Source organism: Bos indicus, chromosome 5, assembly GCF_029378745.1.
Source record: "Bos indicus isolate NIAB-ARS_2022 breed Sahiwal x Tharparkar chromosome 5, NIAB-ARS_B.indTharparkar_mat_pri_1.0, whole genome shotgun sequence".
NCBI lineage: Eukaryota > Metazoa > Chordata > Mammalia > Artiodactyla > Bovidae > Bos > Bos indicus.
In genome coordinates, this window is record NC_091764.1 from 44186149 (window position 1) to 44191285 (window position 5137).

Below are 5137 nucleotides of genomic sequence, written 5' to 3' on the forward strand. Positions count from 1 at the left end.
GAAGTTCAAAATTTTTAATCTTCCCTCATTTGCCTCAACCTCCATTCACAACATTTAACATTTCTCTGTTTTCACTCTCTTCATCGCTGTCACCTGAAAGGAAAAGGTGTCTGTTTTGCCTAAAGATCTCATGCCTCTGACCTGCTCCTTGGACTTCTTGCTCCAGAATCTTTAATCGTCCCTTTGACACCAGCTAGCACTCCAGTCTCTAAGTCACCCATCAGACTGGTTACTCTTGCACTGCCTTATATACAGAAGACTCCTGTCCTGTGGTCAGTGTCTTCAAACCTAGTAGAGGTTGCTAGAACTGGTGGCTCAGAAACCAGATGCAATTGATAGAAAAATTCCACTTGACTCCCACAGAGTTTTTCCATTTGGAAAATTTAATTAAAAAAAAATAAGGCTTTTGGTCTTCTCTGTAAAGATCAGACAGCTGGCTGCCCTGGGCCAGCCTTTCCACGTGGCAACAATTGTCTAGGTACAGCTGCTGTGGATGGGGCATGTGATCAGTAGGTCATCATAGTCTCCTCTGACTCTCTTTGCTTACCTGCCAGGGCTTATCTGGTGGCTCAGATGGTAAAGAATCCACCTGAAATGCAGGAGAACTGGAATCGATCCCTGGGTCAGGAAGATCCCCTGGAGAAAGGAAAGGGTACCCACTCCCATATTCTTGCCTGGAGAATTCCATGGACAGGAGAGCCTGGCAGGCTACAGTTTATGGGGTTGCGGAGTCTGACATGACTGAAGTGACTTAGTACACACAGTATATCACCTGCCAGGTCCTTATAAGCATTTGAGTTTGCAGTCCCTTGCTGGAGTTTGATTTTGTCCCTGTCTTTCACCTGGAAGTTCCCTCTTGAAAGGAAGGGATTTTCCTGGTGATCTGCTAGTGATGAGATACAGCAGTGGATGCTCCATCCTCATTGTCCTTGAAGTTTCTACATCTCTCTATCCTCTCAAGAGACCACATCCAGTTTGGCTTTCTTAGCACATAAGCTCCTGGTTCTATTAGCTCCATAATGCCAGTTTTGCTGGCCATTTTATTTCCACCCACTACGTGAAAGCTTTTCCTAAAATTCCTATTATTTTCTATCCGGGTCCCCTTCATCTCCAAGGGCTCATCAAGTCATGTGACTTTTGTCATCTATCCCTTTAATGTGAAGAGCTGCCAAATATCTCTCTAACATCTCTTTCTCATATTCTTTTCACAGATCTCCAATGATCTGCTGGAAACATCCCCAGGATGTATTTTCAGCATCTCAGTTTTAATACATCTGAAACACAATTCATTATCTTGCCTTCCACCCCTCCTTCCAACTACCCAGGTGCTTAATTAACTATTGATGGAGTTTTCACGGCAATGCAGTTTGCAAATCACTCCACCCCTTTCCTTTGATATCCAAAGCATTTCTTCAGGTCCTCAAAACTTCTGGCCTTCCAACTGGCCTCCCTGCCTCCTGCCGCTCATTCCTATCTCATTCCTACACCCTGGCAAAATCATCCTTCTGAAACAGTGCTGTGACTATGCCCTTCTACTGTTCTGCATTCTGTAGCTGAAAGAATGAAACATGCAGTTAGTCAAGGTTCCTGTCCACATTCTTCTCAGCAATCCAGTTATATTTAAATCTCAAAGCAATGACAGTCCATCCTCCCCACACCATGCTTTTCAGAAACTTTTAGTAGTTCGCAATCCAGTTATATTTAAATCTCAAAGCAATGACAGTCCATCCTGCCCACAACCATGCTTGGTAGATCAGAAACTTATAGTAGTTTGCCATCTTTTGAAAAAGAAAATCTAAAACATGACTTTCAACCATTCAAACTCAATTAGGTTTGAATTAAATTTAATTTAATTTAAACTCAACCTTACCTCCCAACCGCTTCCTGACACCTACCTAACGTCACCTGGACAACCTGAAATTCACCAGACAGCTTGAAGGTACCTCATGCTTTCTCCCTTTGCTGATGCAGGTCCATTGTTTGTAAGGTTCTCCCCACACCTTTCCAGGCCCATCTCATACGTTTCACTGATAATGCCACTTGTCACACACATTATTACTTTGTATTTATGGCCAGGTCTTCTCTGATGCACTGTCTTGTATGCTCCTTGAGAGCATCTTTCATCCCATTGGAGTATTTGGCACATGGCACCATTTCAATCAACAAACATTCAGACAAGTTTTCTATAACAGCAGACACTGAGCCAGATGCTGGCATACAAATACAAGATACAGCCCCAGCCCTGATGGATTTCTCAAGTCTGATGAGCACAGTCGAGGTACACGCAAAGGAAGGAGGGATTTATTCATGGAGGGATGACTAAGAATGGGAAAGTGAGGCCTCACAGGATACGATACTTGAATTGAGCACCAAAAAAAAGAATAGTTAGAGAGGTAGGTGGGAGAAATGTTTGCAGTGAAACTTAGTTGAGTTCAGTCACGAGGTTATGTCTGACTCTTGAGATCCCATGGACTGTAGCCCACCAGGCTTCTCTGTCCATGGAATTCTCCAGGCAAGAATACTGGAGTGGGTGGCCATTTCCTCCTTCAGAGGCTCTTCCTGACCCAGGGATCAAACCCTGGTCTCTTGCATTGCAGGCAGATTCTTTACTGACTGAGCTACAAGGGAAGTGAAACTTAGGTCAGCCATATTTAAAACTTATTGGCAATAATGATGCTGTTAAGGTAGCAAGGTTGAAGGGTTAGCCCAAATATATTTAGATTATGTGGGTGGTACTTAGATATAAAACAGATGAACCAGAGTTAAATGTCGCTCAAGAATGGATTCTACCAAGGGAAATACGTGGAGGAAAAACCAACTGAAGTCACTCTAATTCTTGGTTGTTGACTCCCTCCAACACATACATCACTTTGTTGATAGGTATGTATTTTAGATCAGCAGTTATTTATTATTGACACTTTAAAAAGAGGGATGCTTCTGCTACTGCTGCTAAGTCGCTTCAGTCATGTCCAACTCTGTGCGACCCCATAGACGGCCTCCTACCAGGCTCCTCTGTCCCTGGGATTCTCCAGGCAAGAACACTGGAGTGGGTTGCCATTTCCTTCTCCAATGCATGAAAGTGAAAAGTGAAAGTGAAGTCGCTCAGTCGTGTCCGACTCTTAGCGACCCCATGGACTGCAGCCTACCAGGCTCCTCTGTCCATGGGATTTTCCAGGCAAGAGTACTGGAGTGGGGTGCCATTGACTTCTCTGAAAAAGAGGGATAGAGAATTGTCAATCAAGATTTGGTGCAGATCAGAAAACAAGTAAACTGCCTTATACAAATTGCAAACAGAGTATCTATAGTCCAAAACTGACTTAGATTTTGGAAGTCTTCCATCCTCCAAATAGGACTAGAACAGCATTATCACCTGCCAAGGCTGAAGTCACTGCTACTATGGCTTCCTAATGCAAGACAATCACCAGAAACGTTTTCAGACTGACCTTTGATTTCTTCACTAGAATACACAGCTTTATTTGACTAAGATAAACAAAAAGTCAGAAACTTTAAACATAACTGACTTTACTTGACCATCTTAACTGACATCTCTTTCTATATGAGAAAAGATTCCCCATCAGCACTTTTTAAAAGGGACATCTGGCTTCAAAGCTTTTACTATTTTTTTTTTCCTGTTGCAAAAATATTAAGTAAAGTATTTCTGGGGAGGCATGCAACAAAAATGCCAGCATCAAACTAAGCCCTGCTGATTTGCACTGGGACTGTTTCCACAATAACAAGTGGTTGCTGTTATTTTTACAGAGACGCCAATAAATAAACAGTCCTAGAAACACAGCACATGGACAATGATTGATAAAATGAAATAGTTCCCCTCTTTAAAGCTAGTCCTAAAACATCACAGAATTCCTAGTGGAGAACACAGTAATTGGACTTGAAAAGCAAAGAATTTAGTCACAGAAGTTTTAGCCTCCCACCCACGCAGCCTTTATACTTTAGTAGTTGGTCATCCTTTCTCATCTGCTCCAAAGCTTCGAAGGTATTCAGCCAAGATCTGATAATTCAGCCCTGATCAAACTAGGATCTAACCTTCCATCTCCCACCGAGTGTATTCTTACCATCAAAATTAAGCAATGGAAGTCGGTCACTACACATAGCCCTGAGAGGGGAGTGGACTGTCATAGGTACCTTGTGATATTGAATCCAGACCTTTTGGTGAAGCCCGCCTAGGTCATCTGATGGTGGTGGGAGGGTTGCAGGGAGGTGGGCAGGGAACGTGACCCATAGTGCGTATCGAGCTGCCCTTTGAACCACATCAATAGAAATCTTTCCTTACTTGTGATAAGTGCCTCCACACACTGATAAGCACCATTTGGAAATCTTCACCACTCTGATAAACATCACAAGGCCACTGTGAGTGTTACTGCATTCTGGGTCTTTCTCTGGGATCAGAAATCACTTTGCAATAAGCCTCTCCGGCAAACTCCAGTTCCCTAGCTAGAAGACTGTAAATATGACAATCCAGAGAATTTCTTCTTTTTTTTTCTTCTATTGCTTGCTAGATAGCAAATTAAACACACCAGAGGATTGAAAAACCTTAAATTGTTTGTTGTTATGTTGTTTTACTGGCAGGAGAACAGCTGATTACCCAGTTGAATTCTTTGTCCCTGTTTGCTCTTTGAAGCACAGTGTACAGGTGAGGCTTAGTGGGGGCATCCTTAAGAAAGCATGGAAACTGGATACGCTCTTCTTTCACTGCTGGGGGGACTGACTGAGGCCTGGAAGGTGCCAGGACTAGAGGATCGGACTGCCTTTGGCTTCTAAGGCTGGTGTAATGGCTCTGTTCTCACAGAAGTGCTGACAGAACATGACAAATAGAAAACAGATGTGAACTGACCTTCCAAAAATGTATTTCAAGGCTTCTTAATCTTTGCTGGAAGTGAGAGTGAGAGGTGCCACCTCCAGGCAGGGATGCACATGACATTGAGAGGAGGGCTGCTGCTCCCGCCTGGGGCCCCCAGCCAGTCCCCCTCCCCTCTCTCACCCCTCCCTTCCTGCACTGACTTTCAGACATCTTTCCCCTCACAGTCTGTTTCATCTATGGCCATCTCCTGGCCCCCGCGCTGTTCCTCCACTTGTCCCCCCAACACATGAGATCTTGGCTTTTATAGATATACCACCT